Source organism: Leptonychotes weddellii, chromosome 11 (assembly GCF_054177405.1).
Source record: "Leptonychotes weddellii isolate Sample4059 chromosome 11, ASM5417740v2, whole genome shotgun sequence".
Lineage (NCBI taxonomy): Eukaryota > Metazoa > Chordata > Mammalia > Carnivora > Phocidae > Leptonychotes > Leptonychotes weddellii.
The window spans coordinates 93,183,710-93,206,489 of record NC_138379.1 but is presented as its reverse complement, the minus strand read 5'-3'; the positions used below and the strand labels follow the sequence as shown (position 1 = coordinate 93,206,489).

The 22,780-nt window shown below is 39.9% G+C and overlaps 1 long non-coding RNA gene and 1 pseudogene across 1 annotated transcript in view; both read left to right on the top strand.

Annotated features, from left to right (window-relative positions):
• The window catches only part of LOC115939374 (uncharacterized), a 135,357-nt gene that overhangs the window by 13,128 nt on the left and 99,449 nt on the right, over positions 1 to 22,780 (top strand). The window lies entirely within an intron of this gene.
• Positions 3,444 to 3,522, top strand: LOC145716364 (U4 spliceosomal RNA; annotated as a pseudogene).

The window sequence follows — 22,780 nt, the reverse complement described above, 5'->3', positions numbered from 1 at the left end:
CTCATTGAGGTTTTGATTTGGATTTCCCTGATGCCGAGCGATATTGAGCACTTTTTCATGTGTCTGTTGGCCATTTGGATGTCTTCTTTGGAAAAATGTCTGTTCATGTCTTCTGCCCATTTCTTGATTGGATTCTTTGTTCTTTGGGTGTTGAGTTTGATGAGTTCTTTATAGATTTTGGATACTAGCCCTTTATCTGTCATATCTGGTCTTTCTAACCCTGTTAATACCCTGCACCATTCTTGGAAGCGTAGATCCAAGTTTCTGGTCTACCTCTGCAGAATTTCATGGCATGAAATTTGTTCACTAATCTTATTCTTGCTTTCTATATTAATTTCTTATCACCATGTGAAGAATGACCACAATCTTGGTGGTTTAAAACCACACATGCTTATTTAAAAACAACAACAACAAAAACATGTTTATGGATCAGAAGACTTAACATTTTTTTAAGTAAGCTCTATACCCAAGGTGGGGCTGGAACTCATGACCCTAAGATCAGGAGTCTCATGCTCTACTCACTGAGCCAGCCAGGTGCCCCAACACCCACACACACTCATTATTTTTTTAAAGGTTTCTTTATTTTAGGGAGGAAGGCAGAGGGAGAGAATCCTCAAGCAGACTCCCAGCTGAGCACAGAGCCCTCCTGCAGCTTTTATGTAGGCTGTCCACAACAGGGTTGTTTCTTATTTCAGGCCCATAGGAGAATATGCTCCACTCCCAGTCTTTCTGGTCTCTTCTAAGGGCTCAGCTGATTCTGTCAGAAGGGCCCAAGATAAGTTCCCCGAGTTAAAGTCAATGGATTAGGAAGTTGGATAATACCTGAAAAATCCCTTCACAGAAGTACTAGGCTAACTAGCAGGCATCACTAGTAATCAGTAACCAGGCATTCTGGTTACTACTGTTGCAGCATAAATTACCCCCAACTTATTGACTCATGGACATAGTTTATGTGAGCCAGGAATTTGAGGAGGGCTTGGTTAGGTGTTTCTGGTTTGGGGTTTCTCATCAGACTGCATTCAGAATGTGGCCGTTTTTTTTTTTTTTTTAAAGATTTTATTTATTTATTTGAGATAGACAGAATGAGAGAGAGAGAGCACATGAGAGTGGGGAGGGTCAGAGGCAGAAGCAGGCTCCCTGCCGAGCAGGGAGCCCGATGCGGGACTCGATCCCGGGACTCCAGGATCATGACCTGAGCCGAAGGCAGTCGCTTAACCAACTGAGCCACCCAGGCGCCCCAGAATGTGGCCGTTTTTGATTGTTGCTCACAGTGAGCTTTTCTCTCCATTTATTTGTCTCCGTTTCTCTCTCTCTCTCTCCACACACCACCCCTGCAGCCTTAGAGACTCAATCTGTCTGTTTACACAGGTTTTGGGGGCTGCTTATGGAATGACAGCTTCAGGGAAGTTTGCTGCTCACCTGGGGGCGCAGGACTCCAACACGAGGCCTTTACTGAGTTAAATAGAAGCTGTGTCACCTTTTCTAACCAAGCCCTAAGATCTCACCGAGTGTCACTTTTGCTGCGTTCTAAGTGAGTTACAAACATAACCTACCTTATTCAAGGAGAAGGGAATTCTACTCCCTACTCAAGGGGTGTGACATGATTATAAAAGAACATGGGGGATGAGAGATGACATCAGGAACATTTTTGTATGATACCATTTGCTCCAAGAGGGAAGAGCCAGATGTGACAGTGGAATGTGAAATATATATAAAGGAATGCACATATATTTAACCATTTAAGTAGGAACGTTATGATTAAGGCCACTTTTTAAGGGACTCGATATTTTTATAAACATCATATTTATGGTTGTTTGCATGTTTGCTGCATGGCTACTTCAATATAATGAGGCATTCACAGGTGTGTATGTCCTGGACCAAAAACAATGTTTATAGACTGAAAGGATGAATTAATAGATCCTGTTAAAGATTGTTGCTTTGGATGTTCTGACAAAAACATCTAGAAGGCAATTTAAAAAAAGAGTTTAAGTTTCAGGAGAAATACCAGGATCAGGGAATGGGGTTTGGGAGCATCTACACAGTGTCACTGACCTGGTCCAAGAAGACCAGCATGCCCATCTGGACTTGCATTGATACAGGAATGTTTGACTCAGGTTATCTGCATGAATGTGATGCAGTTTGGGGTCATTTTTGTCCGTGAGGAGGATGCTGTCTGCTCCACTCAGTTGACTCCTTCTTCCCACCCCTTGTCATGATGATTCTGTGACTATGAGGAGCCAAACCCAGACTCAGCCCGGCCTTTCTACTGACTCCTCCCTTTGAGGCCAGGTGGGGTGGGGGGGAGGGTGGCAGCTGTCCTAGCATTGTGGCTATAAAAGGTAGGTTTGGGTGAAGAGAAAGCAGCATCCTGAATCCTAGCCCTGTTGGGTATCAGCTCTGTGACCTTGGCCTTAATCCTTAGCAGCCTGTGTTCTCATCTGTAAAATTGGGAAAATAATACCTGGCAGAAATTATATGAGATTGTGAATATACAATGTAGAAGTTAATCAATAAATAAAACTACAGTTCTCTGGCTCAGGCTGATGATTCGGATGACTAATGGAGAAAAAGCACTGAATGCTTGATCTGAACATTTTCGGCTGTTGTCGATGGGTATCGGGTCAACTGTGAGTTAATCCATGAATTGTGAAGATTCACCTGCATTGATGCACAGAAACTCCCCAGATTTTACGTTGAATATTGACGTCATGCCTGTGTGTAGCTGCCATTCAAGTGAAATACTGAATGACTTTTAAAAATATAGATGAGTGGGCGCCTGGATGGCTCAGTTGGTTGATTCTTGGTTTCGGCTCAGGTCTTGATATCGAGCCCCGTGTTGGGCTTCGTGCTCAGTGCAGGGTCTGCTTGTCCTTCTCACTCTCCCTCTGCTCTTTCCCCCGCTCATGCTCTCTCTCTCTCTCTCTCTCAAATAAATAAATACTATCTTAAAAAAGTGTAGATGAGCATTTTGCTTCACTGGAGTTAAAGCAGATTGGGCTGAATATCTGATATAATCTCTGATTATTTAACTACTTTGAATCCTTAAAATTATTTTGGTGTTTTGTTTTTTTAGGGCTTGCTTGGGTCTTAGCTCATCTTCCTTAAGATGTATAATTCCTCATGATACATGTTAGGTGCCCAGAATATTAGATGATGTTCTCTTGGGAAGCTCTTTGCATCCATTTGATAATCAACTGCTACCGTGTCTTCTTGCTTTGTCTTAAGTCCCTTGATTCATATGAAGTGCTTTCACCCGTATAAATTAATTTCCCAGACAGTTTTCATAAAACATCTGTTTTTAGAGGGTACATATGTATTCACAGAAGAAGTTAGTTGTTCTGCCCCCAGTAACCTTAGAATGATAGTTAGAACACTTTAGACCTCATTTTACTCATTCTTAAAAAGTTCTTGAAGTGTTTGGCCTTTAAAACGTTATACTTTCTAGCTTTGCACAGTGGCAGTATCGTAGCCAATGAGGTTTATCCGAGGTGCGATTATTGCTAATTAAAACGTTATACTTTCTGGAGCACCTGGGTGGTGCAGTCGGTTACACGTCTGATTCTTGGTTTCAGCTCAGGTCCTGATCTCAGGGTCGTGAGCTCTGGCCCTGCGTTGGGCTCTGCGCTCAGCCAGGAGTTGCTTGAGATTCTCTCTCCCTCTGCCCCTTCCCCCAACACCCGGGCCTCTCTCTAAAATAAATGAATAAATAAATCTTTAAAAAGTTATGCTTTCCATTGTTCTAAGACACCTATTTACCAGTAAAAACAAAGTTATGAGCAGTAACATTTTCTTCCACTAACCAGAGTCATGAAGTAAGTTGAGGTGTGAAGTTTGCCTTCTTGTTGTGTCTGAATAATGGGTCCAGTGGGTTCCCCTGAGGCACATGGTCTCTGGCTTGCTGCACCAGCCACTGCCTTTCCCACTCTTCTCCACTCCCGTGTTTCCCAGCTCCTGGAAACTGGATTCATGGCTAGTTTCACCGATGGCCCAGCCACGCTTGTTTCTAGCCATGTCTGGAGGCAGCCCACTCCCATCCAACCCTTGTCTTACAAAGTGTGGAACTGACTATTTACCATGGAAGTAAAATTAAAAATTATTAACTATAGGGGCGCCTGGGTGGCTCAGTCGTTGGGCGTCTGCCTTCGGCTCAGGTCATGATCCCAGGGTTCTGGAATCAGCCCCGCATCGGGCTCCCTGCTCCGCGGGAAGCCTGCTTCTCCCTCTCCCACTCCCCCTGCTTGTGTTCCCTCTCTCGCTGTGTCTCTCTGTCAAATAAATAAAATAAAATAAAATAAAATTATTAACTATAAAGGTTATAAAGACCGCAAACATCACAATCCAGTCAATGAAGTAATTTTCATACTAATTAACTACCTGACAACAAATTTGTAATATTTTTCATACATTATTTGGCTTTATATTTACTGAATAATTGGGGTGCCTGGGTGGCTCAGTAGGTTAAGCGTCAGACTCTTGATTTCAACTCAGGCCTTGATCTCAGGGTTGTGAGTTCAAGCCCTGTGTTGGGGTAAGCATGGAGCCTACTTAAAAAAATAATAATAAATTAATAGATTTATTGAATAGCTATTGATAATGGTATTATAATATAATTTTCTATAGAAAATAAATAATTCGGTCTTTCCTCTAGCAGGGTTCACTGAAATGTTTTTTAGTACCGATAGCTTAGAAACATTTATTATTCACAGCCCACTCCTGATAACATGATGTACATTTTTAGGATTATTGTAAAGTTTTGAAAATCCATATTTAGATATGGTCTCTGGCTCTTTTTGTCAGAACCTCAAATGACTTGGTGGTAAGAGCATTGTAAGAAGCCAAGCTTGTATCTGGCTCCCAACAACCCCTTTACAGAAATGACTGAAAACCACATAAATAACCATCTCACTAAATCCTAATGAAATGTGTCCCTAACTCAACTTCCTCTTAGCTGGGTTCCAAAATCACCCACAGCCACTCTAAAGGAATTTGATAGAAGGGAGCTGTGAGGTAGAGGAAGAGGTGTTTCATAGGAATAGTGGTCCTCCCTGCAAAAATGTTTCACTTTGGCAAATTATACAAAACCGTATGACAATATGAATGAGAGAAAGTTGTGTAGTTGAGGGATCCTGAGCTAAAGCGTAGCACCTTCTGAGTAAAATCCCTACCCTTCACCCATTCTGAAGTCCCCCTGCTGGAACAGCAGAAGCTGGGGCCAGAGCCTGGGGCCTTGGTAATGACTTTATTTTGCCATTCCTACTGTGAAGCCTCATTGGCCCCATTTCTGAGCCAGCTGCTGGGGGTTGGAGATGGGGGCTCAGCTCACAAACACAGGTTCCCGCAGCTCCAAAACGAAACCGTCATCGAATGAACACATAGCCGCAGCTCCCTAGATATCTGCTTTCTCCATTCTTGGGCTCACTCACTTGTAGATCCCACTTGTACTGGTTTTGTGATTGCATTTGCCCTTGGAGTCATGCCAGCCTCCCACTACAGCTTCTTCCTAATCACACGCTGTCAGTCGTGTTCCAGAGTCGTAAAGCTTTGGGGTTAAAATCAATTGTGAATACCCGGAGCTGTCTGAATCATGCAGAAAGAGAGACCCTCCCTTCCCTGGTCATCCACATAGTGGCCTCATCCTTATTGGGGTGAGAGAGAGCAGACGCCTAGGGGATGGGTCTGGTGGGCCATCTCCCAGGTGGACACATAACTCGAGGGGAAGGGAGAGATTTTTAAGTGGAGACTTCTACATTCATTGCATCTACAATAAGAGCCCCGGAAGGAAGGAACAAGCCCGCCATGATGGAGGATGGAAAGAGTGAACTTCAGTGTTGGGCTGAGATCTGGATCATCAGGAACGTCAGTTAGCATACCTCTGGCTCCACAGGATTATTGAGTGACAGAAGCCGAACGGGGCGTTAGAAATATCCCAGGTCTTATTTACATCTTCTTGTGCTTCAGGGAATTCTAGTCATGAAAAACAGGTTGATCTGAAATTTGCTTTCCTTGGACCTTCCTCTCTTCTTGGTGGCTGGAAAGGGGATCACATCACTTCTAAATGCGAGACATCACATGTTTAAGGAGCCCTTAGGACTAACTGCTGTTAACTTATCCTCAGCGGAAGCCTTCCTTTCGCAGGTACTTCTGCTACTCCACCTCACATTCACAGGGCAGTTAGATCTTTAAACCCCAGAACAGTAGGACCTCAAGTGAATCCCAGTCTAAATCTCATCAGACTCGGTTCCATCCTGTCCATGTCTTTCTGCATTGAACACATTTGCTTTACCTCCACCAGCTCCTTTCACTGGTGAATGTGATTCTGAATGCTTTGAACAAAACATTAATTTAAAAAGATCTATAGCATGCTACTAGAAACACGATGGTTTCTAGGGTCCGCATGGTGCCTCTGTACCGTATTTTTTTTTTTTTAACAAAGATTTTATTTATTTATTTCACAGAGAGAGACACAGCGAGAGAGGGAACACAAGCAGGGGGAGCGGGAGAGGGAGAAGCAGGCTTCCCGCTGAGCACGGAGCCCGATCTGGGGCTTGATCCCAGGACCCTGAGATCATGACCTGAGCCGAAGGCAGACACTTAATGACTGAGCCACCCAGGCACCCATGTACCGTGTTTGAAAATAGGTGCCCTTTCTCATGACAAAAATTAAACAATACATGATTTTTTTTATAACAGTAATAATGAGACACAAACAATTTACTCAAATTTTTGAGATTAAATAATAGAAAATTCAAATTTTAATCACAGTAAATGAGTACTTTAAGTAATTTGCATTAAAGTAGTTTTTGTAAAATACATATTTTGCTTTCATGGAAACGGAAATGTTTATGACATTTTCAGTGATCTGATAATTGTGGTCTTTTTAAAAAATAATTACTAGATTAAATCTTCTTTCTTAGACTTTGACCTTAAGAAGTTTTTAAATGACTTTTAATGTTGAAATATTAGTTTCCTCTGGCAAATAATATTAACAAAATTAAATATATTCCATAAGCTATAAAAATTCAAAAACATGACCAATAAGTTATTGCTGTGAGCATTATAGGACAGAAATCATAATAGATATTTTTAAAAATTTTTTTAGGTCTTCAAAAATCTTTGTTATGTTTAGCAATAAATTTTAATGATACATTTTTACTTAGTTTCAGTAATCTATGTTCCTTGTAATTCTTCAAGTTACAAATGTAATCTCGAATATAAGAAAACTATGATATTTTTTCTGTATCATATTTATTTTAAAAATGAAAGTGTAGTAACCAATATGAAAACAAATTATTTTGAACTTTACTTCTGGGTTGTAGATGGGATTCTGTTAAAATAAGTTTTCTTCTTCCCTCTTTTAGTATTTTCTATGTTGGAGAAGCTGCTATTGATAACTGTCAAGATGCTTTGTTATACTTTTAGCTTCAAATATAGTATATGGTATATGAAGAGTATATGTTAGATGTCTCTTTGGTAAATATATGTATATGTATATTTGGCAAATGCAGTTTCTTAGTTTTTATTCAAGTATTTCCTTAATTCTCTTGATTGCTTTAGGGTGTTGGATTATAGTTCCTTTATAATTTTTGTTATAAAAATAATTTTACTTAAAATATCTTGCACTACGTATGAAGAATTCTGGCAAAAGCAGGTAAACTAACATTTAATTAAGCCTCTAGCTATTTGCCATTTATAGTAAAAGAGAATATAGAAACAACTTAAATGATACCTTAAGAAAGAAAATGCATGTATCCAGATTATGGACTATTTTAAACCTTTCTGGAAAAGAAAAAGAAAAGGAGGTGTAGAGACAGGGCTTCTCTTGAAGGAAGCATCCCTAAGAGACATAGAGAACAATTACAGTGAGTGGAGCTTGTTTGTTTTTAAGTTTATTGAAGTGTAATTTATATATTTCAGTACATCATAAAGGCACAATTTTAGAGACTTTTGCGATCAATCCATATTCTCCTCCTGCCAGGCCCAGACAACCACAGATTTGCTCTCTGTCCTTTTGAAATTCCATACAAGTGCAATCATACAGTATGTGGGGCATTTTTGTAGGTGGCTTCTTTTGTGTAACATAGGGATCCACAGCCTTTTTCTCCTATGGGCCAAATACTAATTATTGTAGGTTCTATGAACTTTGTGGTTTCTACTGAGGCCACCGAGCTGTGCTCTCAGTTTCTCTCTATTTAGAGTGACATTACCTGTGGGTGTTTCATAGGTGGCCTTATTATACTGAGGTATGTTCCATTTAAACCTACTTTGTTTATGGTTTTAACACGAATGGATGTTTTACTTTGTCAAATGCTTCTTCTGCATCTATTGAAATGATCCTATGGTTCTTATCCTTTCTTTTATTGATGTGATGTATCATGTTGATTCATTTGGGAAAATTGAATCACTGTTACAACTCAGGATAAATCCCACTTGATCATGGTGAATGTTTTTTTAATACCTTGTTGGATTTGGTTTGCTAATATTTTGTTGAGGATTTTTGCATCTATGTTCATCAGAGATATTGGCCAGTAGTCTCTTTTTTAGTGGAATCTTTGTCTGGTTTTGGTATCAGGATAATGCTGGCCTCAGAATGAATTTGGAAGTTTTCATTCTTTTTCTATTTTTTTTGAATAATTTGAGAAGAATAGGTATTAACTCTTCCTTAAATGTTTGGTAGAGTTTGTGAAGCCATCTGGCCCTGGACTTTTATTTGTTGGGAGTTTTTTGATTATTGATTCAATTTCTTTGTGGGTTATCAGTCTGTGCAAGTTTTCTATTTCTTCCTGTTTCAGTTTTCGTACTTTGAAGGCTTTTAGGAATTTGTCTGTTTCTTCCAAATTGCCCAGTTTGTTGGCATATAATTTTTCTTAGTATTCTCTTAGAATTGTTTGTATTTCTGTGATGTTGGTTGTGATCTCTCCTCTTTCATTTGTGATTTTATTTATTTGGGTCCTTTATCTTTTCTTTTTTGATAAGTCTGGTCAGAGGTTTATTGATTTTATTTTTTCAAAGAACCAGCTCCTAGTTTTATTGATGTTTTATTATATTTTTAGTTTCTATATCATTTATTTCTGCTCTAATTTTTTTTTATTTCCTTCCTTCTACTGGCTTTAGGCCTCATTTCTTTTTCTTTTTCTAGCTCCTTTAGGTGTAAGGTTAAGTTGTTTATTTGACATTTTTCTTGCTTCATGATGTAGGCTTGTATTGCTACATACTTCCTCTTAGGACCACTTTCGCTGCATCCCAAAGGTTTTGGACCATTGTGTTTTCATTTTCATTTGTTTCCATATATTTTTAATTTCTTCTTTTATTTCCTTGCTGACCCATTCATTGTTTAGTAGCATATTATTTAACCTCCGTGTATTTGTGGTCTTTCCAGATTTTTCCTTGTGGCTGACTTCTAGTTTTACAGTGTTGTGGTCAGAAAAGGTGCATGGCAGGACTTCAGTCTTCTTATATTTGTTGAGGCCTGTTTTTTGGGCTAATATGTGATCTATTCTGGAGAATGTTGCATGTGCCCTTGAAAAGAATGTGTGTTCTGCTGCTTTAGGATGAAATGTTCTGAATATGCCTGTTAAGCTCATCCAGTCCAATGTGTCATTCGAAGCCATTGTTTCCTTGTTTATTTTGTATTTATTTATTTATTTATTTTTCTGTTTAGATGATCTGTCCATTGCTGTAAGGAGGGTGTTAAAGTCCCCTACTATTATTGTGTTATTATCAATTAGTTCCTTCATATTTGTTATTAACTGTTCTATATATTTAGGTGCTCCCATCTTGGGTGCATAAATATTCATAATTGTTATATTTTCTTGTTGGACTGTCCGCTTTATGATTATATAGTGTCCTTCCTTATTTCTTGTTACAGACTTCGTTGTAAAGTCTAATTTGTACAATGTAATTATTGCTACTCAGGCTTTCTTTTGATGTCCATTTGTGTGATAAACATCTCCAGAAACACTGCCTCTCAGGGATACACTCAGAGAAGAGTGAATACTCTCTCCTCCCGTTGCCCCAGGCACTCTGCAGATGGGGCTGCTTCCCTGTTGTATGCCCCCGAGTTGTTTGCCCGCTTGTCTCTGAGAGCAGTGTAGTCCCTCCAGGCTCTAATCCAGCCAAGCCCTCTGACCTTTGAAACTCCAGGATTAAGCCCCATTGGTTGCAAGAAGTCATGAAATTCAACCCCTGTGCCTCTCTCTCTCTCCCTCTCGTCTTTCTTCATGACCTCAGCTCCTTCTCCTCCTCAGCAGCCAGGATCCATTTCTCGCCTAAACCACATCTTTGTCTTTGCACTTCCTACCATCTTTGATGTGGCCTCTTCTCTTCTTCTGTTGTGGAATTTGTTCTGTCAGTCTTCAGGTCAATTTCTGGAGTATTTAGGATGATTTAATAGTTATCTAGTTGTATTAGTGGGATGAGGTGAGCCTAGGGTTCTCCTACTCTTCTGCCATCTTCCTGTCTCCTCTAGATAGCTCTTATTTTCTAATATAGGCATTTATATCTATAAATTTCTCTGTAAGGGCTGCATTAGCTACAGCACATAAATAGTAATATCTTTTGTTTTTGTTTTAATTCAGTTCAACATATTTTCAAAATTCCTTTTGATTTTATCATTGATTGACATAACGGATTATTTAGAAGTGTTATTTATTTCTAAGTTGTTGAGGATTTATCTAATTCTTTTCTATTATAAACATCTAATTAATTCCACTGTGGTCAGGAAACGTACTTTCAGTTATTTTAATGTTTTTAAATTTATCAAAACTTAGTTGAGAATGTTGTTCAATCTTCTAAATCCTTGGTGATTTTCTGCTTAGGTTCTATCACTGACAGAATTGGGCATTAACATCTCTAATTATTATTGTTCATTTTTGTATATTTCTCCTTTCAAGTCTTTCCATTTTTGCTTCATGTATGTGGTGCTCTGTTGTTAGGTGCATACCTGTTTATAATTGTTATATCTTATTGATGAATTGACATTTTTACTATTAAGCCATGTTATTTGACTCTATTAACATTTCTTAAAGTCTATCTTTTTTGTGTTAAATATATAACCACTCACTTATAGTTATCATGTGCATGTCTATATTTTCATCTTTTTTTACTCTCCACTTTTTTGTGTCATTGAATCTAAATTGTGTCTTATGCATATTACATATAGTTGGACTTATACAAAATCTAGTCTGATAATCTGCCTTTTGATGGACTGCTTGGTGCACTTATATATATTCTAATTTTTGCTATGGTTGGATTTATATTTACCATTTTTTATTTGTTTTCCATGTGTCGCATGTATTTTTCTCTTTGTTCCTCCTTAGCGTTCCATTTCATTAATTTTTTTACTATATTTTTTGAGTTATTTTCTTAGTGGTTGTTCTAGGGCAAATGTATTTCAATTTAGCACCATCTACTTTAAGTTAATACTCACTTAATTTGGTAAAATATGTAAATTCCATTCCAAATTAGTTCCATTTCATCTCCCTCCTTAGTGCTATTATTGTTAAACATATCACATCTATATATGTTGCAATTCCAGCAATATAGTGTTCAGAACATTATGTCAGTATTTGTCCTTTTTTGTTTCATAGTCTCTGTTTTACACCAGTGATAATTACGTGTTTTCTTCTAATCAGATTTTAATTTTGAATGATTTAAACTATTATTGATGAGTAATTTCTTTATATGTGCTAAGCATGTTTGGTAAATGTCAACCTTTATGCACATTTTTAATCTTTAGTTTATATTTTCCATTTCCATAGGACTTCAATATGACAAAAACTATAGAAACTTGGGGGTAGAATAAACTAATCAGGACATAGTGATTTTATTTACCTTTGAAATATCTCACATGTTATTATATTTTTGAAAACTCCCAATCTTACTGTCTTTTGGAAATTTAAAACATTTTATGTGAATGTACCATCACTTAGTATAGAAATTTTATGGCTGTGTAATTGGACCTGCAAAAGTGAATTCTTTTATTTGTGTGAGCATGTCATACCAGTTCTTCAAAGCCCTCTTCAAATATCATATATTTCATACATATTTCTTGGTTCATACTAGGCCCCACATTCCTCTCTTTTCTGAACTTCTAGAACATACTGCTTTATTCACCTGGTTATTAATGTGCTGCTTGATTAGTAAGTTTTTCTCTTATGTTCATTTTTCTAAGTTTAATCATCATCCCAATCTTTAGCACCGTCATTATTATTAACACTTACTCAAACTTTTCGAAGTGTTTTACATGCATTACACCATTGAATATTTAGAGCACTTTTTATGTAGGCGTTAAGTGATATTCAAAATATTTGACAACGTATAAATCATGAGTGCTGGCCAAGCCGAATGGAGGTTAAACGACTATTACAATCATACTGATGGGCATTGGAGTAATATCAGCCAGGGAGGTATCATTATTATCATTTTAGTTTTGTAGATCTGTTGTTTGGAAAACAACAACAACAACAACAACTAGACTGCTTAGTCTGTGCCTGACAGAAGGCTCAGAAAATACAAAGATAAATGAAAAAAACATGTTCCTTACTCCCATGGAATCTATATACTAGTTGGGAGGACATAAATAACAGCTAGTACCTTCCTTTTTTTCTTTTTTCCAGAACTTAGCATAATGACTTCTAAATAATAGACAATCACAGATATTTGTGATTGCCAATAGTAATGATAATGATGGCCCTGTTAGGAGTTAGGCAGGTTTGGAAGCAGCCAGTTTTCATATTAATAAGTGTTTTGAAAATGCACATCTGACTCTGATGTCTTCTGTACGTCTATAAAAATAAATAGGAGAGAACAGCAAAGAGGAGGACTTGACGGTGAGCTTGTTTTCTATTTTAGTGGCTAATCTCAGATGAATTAGCAAGAAATAGAAATTGCATTAGAAAGAGCATGAAACCTTGTTTTTCCAAATGGATTTTACTTACCAACCACATTATTAGATAGGAATGCCTGCTGAGAAATAATATTATTTCTTCAGCCTCCATTCATATTTGTAAAGATAATGAAGCTGTGTCAAATATTTATGTAAACCCATTAGAAAGCTCATTCTTGAAATATTGCCATAAATAATCATTAAATATTATTAGTAGGCATCTTCATTCTGATCCAAACTGAAGTGGTTTAGGTGTTCAGTACCTAGTTAAACTAAATTAAAAATCTATTTCAAATTAAACCTAGAGGTACTAAAAATACTGCGGAAGCAAAAATACTATTGTGGAAATAGGACAGTGAACATCTTTCCAGGGCTGGGCTTCAGTGTGACAGACCTTTCCATGGGGACTCTACCCTGGGATGCTTAATGCGAGGCATTTCTAATCACAGGTCTCCTGTTATAAATCTCCCCACCGCCCCCCAACATGCGTTCCCCCCCGTTCAGGACACTGGTGCCAACAGATCCTATATCTTAGTCCCAATTTATGAGCGTTGATGGATCATCACAGAACATTGTTATTCTTTGGAAAGATTGCTCTTCTTTCAATTTGGAGAAGAAAGGCTCTGTTTTAGTCCCAAGGAGGAGAGATCATGAAATGTGGCGTCAGAAGACCCTGACTCAAGGCCCTGCTTTGCTGTCTGTTAGCTCTTGGACAAGAAACTCTGTAAAACTTCAGTTTGTTTAACTGCTAAGTGGGGAGAGAGGTCACATCCCCTCACTGACATCTTGGGGGCATGACTTGCAGTGAAATTGCATGAAATGGAAAGCTAGTAAATGTGTAACATTATGTAAATAGTAGTATTTGTGATGTAATTAAGTACAATGACTACATCTTATTCAGTCACCAATCATCTCATTTAATTTTCCTATCCCCCTTAGGGACCCATCACCAATTTTGTCCCAGAGACAATGGAAACTGAAGCTCAGAGAGGTTCAGAGATAGCCCAAGTGTAGCAGCAGAAACAGGGCTTAAAACCAGGTTTTATAATGCAAAAATCAGTTCCACTCCTCCTCGGATGTATATTCGGCAAGCCATTTATAATCGAGTGAAGGGGCAGGAAGCCTAGCAGGTGGCAGGAAGCAGAGGTTGCGTCTCTGAGACTTAAAGTAGGCGCGGCATATGCCTTTTGCCTTAAGGAAACTTAATTTAGGATAATCCTAAAATATGGAAAAATGAAAATTAAAGATAGATAGTATGTTTGTACTCAGGTGCCTTTCTAAGGTCACATGACCAGGGACATTTAAGAAGCTCTTTCTCGTACACAAAATTCTGTGCATCTATAAGCCTGGCTGCCATGTCCTGTTTCTCTTTCCATGCTACACCCCCATTACACTTTCACAGGTGAATTACTTTCACTACGGTACACTAGCTAATCTCTACGCCCTCCTGAGTGGGAAAGATATTTTTCTTTATGTAGATCATAGGTATTGTTTCCCAGATCCGGGTTTAGAGTGGTGAGGAATGTGTGAAAAGGTGGTTGTATTGGTTTTCTATTGTTGCTATAACAAATTAGCACAGATTTCTTGGCTTAGAACAATACAGCTTTATTCTCTTATATTTTTGGAACTTAGAAGTCCAGAATCATCCAATAAGGGGTTAATATCCAAAATATATAAAGACAATATACAACTTAACACTCAAAATCAAACAATCCAATTTAAAAAAAAAAAGGGCAGAGGACCTGAATAGACATTTTTTCCAAAGAAGACATGCACAGGGCCAACAGACACATGAAAAGATGCTCAGCATCACTCATCATCTGGGAAATGCACATCAAAACCACAATGACCTACAACCTCACACCTGTCAGAATGGCTAAAATAAAAAAAGACAAGAAACAACAAGCGTTAGAGAGGATGTGGAGAAAAAGGAAACCTCTTGGCTGGTGATGAGAATATAAGTTGGGGCAGCCACTTTGGGAAACAGTATGGAAGTTCCTCAAAAAATTAAAAATAGAAATACCATACCATCCAATATTTCTAGTGTCAGGCAGAAAACAAGACAAAAACACTAGCTTGATAAGATATATGAACCCTAAGTTAATTACAGCATTATGTACAATAGCCAAGACATGGAAGCAACCTAAGTGTCCATCAATAGACGAACGGATAAGGCAAATGTGATTTATATATGCCATGATATATTACACAGCCATAAAAAAAGATATCATGCCATTTGTGAACACATGGATGGATCTAGAAGTTATTATACTAAGTGAAATAAGTTGGTCAGAGAAAGACAAATACCATATGATATATGATGCCACTCATAAATGGAAGCTTTCAAAAATGAATAAAGAAACAAATAACAGAATCAGAACTATAAATACAGAGAACAAACTGATGGTTGCCAGAGAGGAGAGGGGTGAGGGGACTGAGCAAAACAGATGAAGGGGAGAGGGAGACACAGGTCTCCAGTTATGGAATGAGTAAGTCACAGGAATAAAAAGCAGAGCATAAGGAATACAGTCATTGATATTATAATGGTGATGTAACAGGACATGTGGTGAGCACAGCAAAATGTATAAACCTGTCAAATCACTAAGTTGCACACCTGAAACTAATGTAACATTGTGTATCAACTATACTGGAAAAAAAAAAAAAAAGTCCAAAATTCATCTCCTTGGTTTGAAGACATGATTTTACCAGGGCCTGGTTCCTCCTGGAGACTCTAGAGAAGAATCTGTTGCCTTGTCTTTTCCATTTTTTAGAAACCACCTGATTCTGTGGCTCATGCCCATCCTTCATCTTCAATGCCAGCAACACAGCATCTTCAATTCTGTCTCTTTCCTTCTAAAGCTTACTTTGTCATTTCACCTTCTCTGCATTTGACCCTCTTGTCTCCATATTCCAAGGACCTGTGTGATGACCTCATTAGGCCCCTGTGAAAAGATCCAGGCTAATCTCCCCAACTCAAGATCCTTCATGACAGCTGCGAAGTTCCTTTTGCCCTTTACATAGGCTGAGGTTCTGGCGATGAGGATGTGGACATTTGGGGGAGGGAATGGAGGGCATTATTCAGCCCACCATAATAGCTGATATTTTTATTTTGAAGTTGTTTTCACAGTCTTTTAATTTGTAGATATAATTTGTGTTTTCTACCAGATAACAATGTGAAGTGTAAAAATGGTTAATCATATTCTTTTTTTCTACTAGTTAAAAGAGGACTCAAGATTATATCTCTCTAAAGGCAAAAAGCAAGCCTCAGTCTTATGGGTCACAGTGCTTAGGACAGTATTTTCTTGTTATTTTAGTGACATACAGGATAGATACTGTTGGGTTTGGTACAGTAATTTAGGCATGACGAGGTCTGTGCTATCAATGAGTTTGGGGCTTATTAAATTTATTATTTCTAAATATACTATCAAGGCGTATATTCCATTCTTTACCATATACTCCAACAATCTTAGATAACAGAATTAATCACTATAATGAACAGACAACAAAGATGTTTTGTAAAAACCATAATCAAAATACACTAGTCTTTTCAAAGCTCTCCCCCATAGTCAAAAATTCAAGACAGATTCAGAATCTTTAATCTATTTGTGTTGTAACAATAGAAACAGAAAATAGAGTTTAAGATGAAAGTGCTTTATATTATTTAGCTTTTCCTTGTCCTTCACTGAGCACATCCTCAGGGACAGTGGATCTTTTCAGATAAAAACGCACAAGCATAAGATCTTCAAGGTGTGTTGCGAACGGTTTCCTACTGGAATTTGTGTTTTACAGGGTGGGTGTTTTTTAGGCCTGAACTTACAGAGTGTGGTTCTGCATGTCATGCCTTTGCAAGCAGCAGTGACCAAGCTGATGTGGGGTCTGATGTGGGGATACGTGGTTTTCCCTTGCCTTTCTCCTCTGGCTGGAGAACACGGCCGGGGCAGGCTCTCCGCTCAGAGCCCTGCTGACTCAGAGAGAAGATGCTACAGCATCAGGAAGAGCCATTCCCGGAATTTTGCTAACTCACTTCCTGGGCCCAGTCCGTGGCATGCCCTGCTAGGACTGCTTCAGCGATGTGTGTGTGTGTGTGTGTGTGTGTGCAGTTATTCTTCACAAACTTTAGGCCAGTTTCTGTACTCATCCTACTACAATCTCATCATCGTTGACCTTAAACAGCCTCTCCTTACCTGCCAACAATTTGTTTGGGTTGCCTTCATCAGCACCCTTCACATTTTTTCAAAAACAAAAAAGCAACTTCACCATTTTCTTCTAAACGATGACCCTTCATCCGCAGGTAATTTGCTGCAGAAATGGAAGCCCCCAGATGCAGACTTCGCACAGTGAAGGGTCACAACAGCTTCTTGCTGTCTCTCTGCTTGTTAACAAACAGCGCTCTCTCCTTGCTGGGCAAAACGGTGTTGTTGGTTTTGTCTCCTGTGTGATCATCCGATTCCCATGGTTTCCTTGTCCCTTATCATTTACACATGTCAAATCTCAACAAGCTTAATAAACAGACCAGAAAATAACAAGAATGGAGATTAAGAACAGGTGCTCAGAAATCAGAAAAGCTGGATTTGAATGCAGGCGCCACAAGCGGGCACTTGGCCTGACCGTGCCACTTTCCAGAGCCCGCCTGCCCGTCTTCCCTCCTCTGAACAAGTGGATGATTATGGTAGACTTCACAAGGCCGTTGAAGATGAAATGATGCATGCAGAGGGCTTACAAGAGCTCCTGGCATGTGGTCCACACTCAAAGTTGGTGGTTAGAATTATTACTCTTCTTACCCAACACATATTAAACATGCATTGAATGTTGTTTGCTGTGCTGTTGTTATCCTCTGGCCCCAGATGCCCTCACGTAGACTGAGTGATTTGGAAATAAAAGTCTATTTATATTTATGTTCTTCCAAGGCGTGTTGTCCGTGGGATCTTGTCCCTGCAGGATGTGACGCCTCACTACCTTTCAGCCCCGTCCCTGCCTCTCCATGCGCTCTGTCTCTGTGCTCCAGCAGGGCTGGGGTGTACTCAGCTGCTTATTTAAATATTTCCAAGGGGGCGCCTGGGTGGCTCAGTCCTTAAGCCTCTGCCTTCAGCTCAGGTCATGATCCCAGGGTCCTGAGCCCCGCATCAGGTTCCGTGCTCGAGGTGGGGGGGAGCCTGCTTCTCCCTCTCCCTCTCCCCCTGCTTGTTTTCCCTCTCTCGCTGTGCCTCTCTCTGTCAGATAAATAAATAAAATCTTTAAAAAAATTAATATTTCCAAGGCGTTTTAAACAGTGGAGTAAGGACTCACTGTATGCAAGCTATTATTTGTATCTTTTCTATTGTTAATAACAGCAGGCTTTGCTCCCTCCCACCTGCCATCCCCTGTGGTGAGCTGTTGTCTCTTCTCAGAACACCTATTGTCAGGGGCGCCTGGGTGGCTCAGTCGTTAAGCGTCTGCCTTCGGCTCAGGTCATGATCCGAGGGTCATGATCCGAGGGTCCTGGGATCGAGCCCCGCATCGGGCTCCCTGCTCTGCGGGGAGCCTGCTTCTCCCTCTCCCACTCCCCCTGCTTGTGTTCCCTCTCTCGCTGTGTCTCTCTCTGTCAAATAAATAAATCTTTAAAAAAAAAAAGAACACCTGTTGTCAGGCTGAGTCCAGGGCAGCCCATGGAAGAGTGCTTTCATTTTCTTTAAAATAAAGCAAAAAAAGGGGGCGCCTGGGTGCCTTGGTCAGTTAGGCATCTGCCTTCGGCTCGGCTCGGGTGGTGATCCCTGGGGTACTGTTTCTCCCTCTTCCCACCCCCTCCTGCTCTTTTTCACTCTCTCTCTCAAATAAATAAATTCTTGAAAAAAAAATAAGAAAAAGAAGAGAGGAATGTTGGTCTGTTAAGCAATTACACGTTTCTTGCGGATTTCTGGTTTTAGTGTTCTATTTTTCTTAGATTTGTTCCAGTTTTACTGAGATATATTTGACAAACAACATGGTGTAGATTTAAGGTGGACCGTGTGGTGATTTGATAAATGCCCATATTGTCGGGTGGTTTCCACAGTTAAGTTAGTTAACGCATCCACGGCCTCCTGTAGTTTCCCTTGTTACCCAAGGACTGGTGCATCTCTCTCCCCCTCTCTCTCAATCTCCCTTGTGTTTGCCTCGTTTACTGACTTCCTGCTTCTCCCATAAGACTCGGCTCAGGTGTGAACCGTTAGCTGGAAGGCTCACTTGTCTCCTGCCAGCGGCGGTGAGCGAGCCCTCCCCGTCCACCCACGCCGCCCTGTTCAGCCCTCAAAGCCGAGAACATAGCCCACTGCGTCCGGATGTGCCCCTTGAAGCAGACTGAATTTAAACACTTGGGTGTTCCTCCTCTTTGCACCCCTGCTTCTAGAAAAGTGTCTGACACTAAGTCTCTCCTCCACTGATGCTTACAGAATCAAGTAAGCAATAATTTGGAATTAGGATGCATGAATAAGTGGACTGATTGTGAGTTGGAAAGACACCCCCAGGAGGCTGAGCAAAGAGCAGGGACAAACGGGGATCCTTCCATTTCCAAAGTTCCCATCCGCCTTTTATTCTCGGTAACTCAGTCTGAGTCACCTTGGCCACCAGGCCTGCCAGGGACAGTCAGTTCCCAGTAAGCCACTCAGCAGGTATATGAAGCTTCCTCCTAATTGCTCGGAACGTCAAAGTGATACAAAGTCTCTGGTCCCAGTAGCAGCAAGTGTGTTCTTGCCAGTGTAATAATCCCACGTGGTGGAGTCCCACCAGGGATTTTATGCCATCATGTGAATGCTTCCTTCTCCTTTTCTCCGGTTGAAAGTCTCACGAGGACACCTACCTGTCGGGAACCATGAAGTGCGTATAACTGCTTCCTCATTCTGCTACGCTCTCTCAGGACCTCAGAGCAGGTCTCTACGATTTACCTGCGGTGGAGACGGAAGCAGTTATTCTCGTGGTCCAGGCTGAGAAAGTGGCAGGAAACAAAGCCAGCCACGTCCTGACTTAACTCATGTTCCACTGAGGAGCTCTAAGGGAGCAAAGGGGAAGGCAGGATTTCCCAAGGGTGCTTTGAACCTCCTGTGTGTCCTGGTTAAGAACACCCAGTCCTCCGAGGACCTGTTAAGATGGGTTGTGATGGGAAAGCCTCTCTTTCTCTTTTACTTCATCAAGCATTTCTTTTTTTTTAATTTTATTTATTTGACAGAGAGAGAGAGAGCGAGCAAGAGAGAGCACACAAGCAGGGGGAGCAGCAGAGGGAGAGGGAGAAGCAGGCTTCCCGAGGAGTAGGGAGCCCAATGCAGGGCTCAATCCCAGGACCCCGGGATCATGACCTGAGCCGAAGGCAGATGCTTAACCCACTGAGCCACCTAGGCGTCCCTCTTCAAGCATTTCTTAACAGAGGTCTCCACCTCCCCTTCTCTTTTCCTTCTTTTTTTCCCCCTCCTCAAGTAAATAAACCCCAAGGGAAACTCACTCAACTAATAGAATGTGAATATGGAATATTAGAAGCTATTTCCAACGATTAGCCCTTCATTGGCTTCCTGCAAATATTCCTGCATCAGTGACACAGAGAGACATCCGGGATGTCTGACCCCTGCTGACTTGGACAGACCCTCCCGGGGCGGGGGGGGGAATCAGTGTTTTTTTTAACTTAAACTTTAAATTTTCAGTTCCAAAATGATGGCAATGACAATCTAAGATACAAAGACCTTTTTGTGGTAACTTTTTTGGGGGGGGTTAGAGTTTGCTAAAGAGGCACAGGGAAAGGAAATGACAATGGATCCCTAGGGATAGAGAAATAAAGTGTTTCTTACAGCTCAGGACAGATGAGACCCCAGCAATGTCCCTCTGACAGTGGGCTTGCTGAAGAATGAGCTCATCCTTTATCGATGGTGAACTCTGAGCCTCCTTTTAGGGAATAACTTCTTTCCACTCATTTTCTTTCTTGTCCTAGATTCTCGTTGCCGTATGCTTTTCATAGGGAAACATTAATCTTGAACTAAGGAAAAACAGTAATTGTAGTTAAGACTGATATTTAAGCTTTACATCAGTAAATCCTTGAATATCATTGGGTAGAATGTTATTGCTTAGAAATTTTTCATTCTATTTTATGAGTTCTTTTTAATCCTACTGTCAATGGGATGTGTTCGTGTAATTATTTCTTGCATAGAGGGGGTAGATTTTAAATAGGGTAACTAAATAATCTACACAGTAATTTCTGTATATGTAATGGTAAAACATAACATTCTATATGTAATATAGTCTGTTCCTCTATTATTTCAAACCATCTAAAACTGATTTTCAATATAGGCACTAGTAAATAATTATTGTGTCATATGTTTAATCTTAAAGATCCTAAGGATTATAATTTTTTATTTAAAAATAAGCACAATAGTGGACTAGAAATAACATTAGTTTGAGTGCAAACATGGGGGTTTTAATCCAGTTCTGCCATGTGATAAGTAACAAGTGACTTTTCTTTCTGGGCCTTGGTTTTTTTTTCATGTAAAATGGAAATATTACCTATCAGGTCACCTGGTTGGCTCAGTTGGTTAAGCATCTGCCTTTGGCTCAGGTGATGATCTCAGGGTTCTGGAATTGAGTCCCACATCGGGCTCCCTGCTCAGTGGGGAGTCTGCTTCTCCCTCTGCCGCTCCCCTTGCTTGTGCTCTTTCTCAGTCTCTCTGTGTCAAATAAATAAAATCTTAAAAAAAAAAAAAAGAAAGAATACCTACCATGCCTCAGAGTGTCTCACAGGGCCTTGGTATGAACCAAATGCAGTCATGTTTGGCAAAAGCAAATTTGCATTGGGTTATTATTATTTAAAATAATAAAGGTAAAATAGATACCTGGTTTGAAGAATTGCAGCCGTATCTTCAGGAAATAAAGTTAAGCAGCATCAACAATAAGATTAGATCCTCAAAAGTGACCTGAGACCACCTGACCAACTAAAGTTGTGAATCACTGGCTGGTTCACTGTATCATAATATACCTTAGAGAACAATCATTTTTACTTATTTTGATACCAGACACTGTGGAGATTACAGACCCTTTTTTCAAGGAGTTTATGACATAGCTATAGCTGGAGAATGATTTATTTCCATAAAATCATAAGAAAATGATATAAGAAGATAAAAACATAACAATGGCAGTTGGAGAGCAGGCATCTTGATGGTTTTTAGTCTTTGCTTCAAGGCGCAGGTGCTCCAGTCCGCTGGACAAGAATAACTGAAAAGAGCTTTGTTAACAGTCTCCTGTAGAATGTCAAGGGAGATCCATGAACAACCTTTAGTGAAAGCTCTAACCATCTTTCATTATCTGCCCCTTTCTCGATTTCCCACAGAATGCCTAGGCATCCTTCGCTCACCTGCCAGCAAACCTCCAACCCTGACGAAAAGCAGAGGTGTTCTTTTCTGCTTTTTTTATTTTTATTTTTATTTTATTATGTTATGTTAGTCACCATACATTACATCATTGGTTTTTGATGTGGTGATCCACGATCCATTTTTTTCCTATAACACCCAGTGCTCCATGCAGAACGTGCCCTCCTTAATACCCATCACCGGGCTAGCCCATCCCCCCACCCCCCACCCCTCTGGAACCATGTTTCTTTCTCAGAGTCCATAGTCTCGCATGGTTCATCTCTCCCTCCAATTCCCCCCCGCCCATTTTTCCCTTCCTTCTCCTAATGTCCTCCATGCTATTCCTTATGTTCCACAAATAAGTGAAATCATATGATAATTGACTTTGTCTGCTTGACTTATTTCACTTAGCATAATCTCCTCCAGTCCCAACCATGTTGATGTAAAAGTTGGGTATTCATCCTTTCTTATGGCTGAGTAATATTCCATTGTATATATGGACCACATCTTCTTTATCCATTCATCTGTTGAAGGACATCTCAGCTCCTTCCACAGTCTGGCT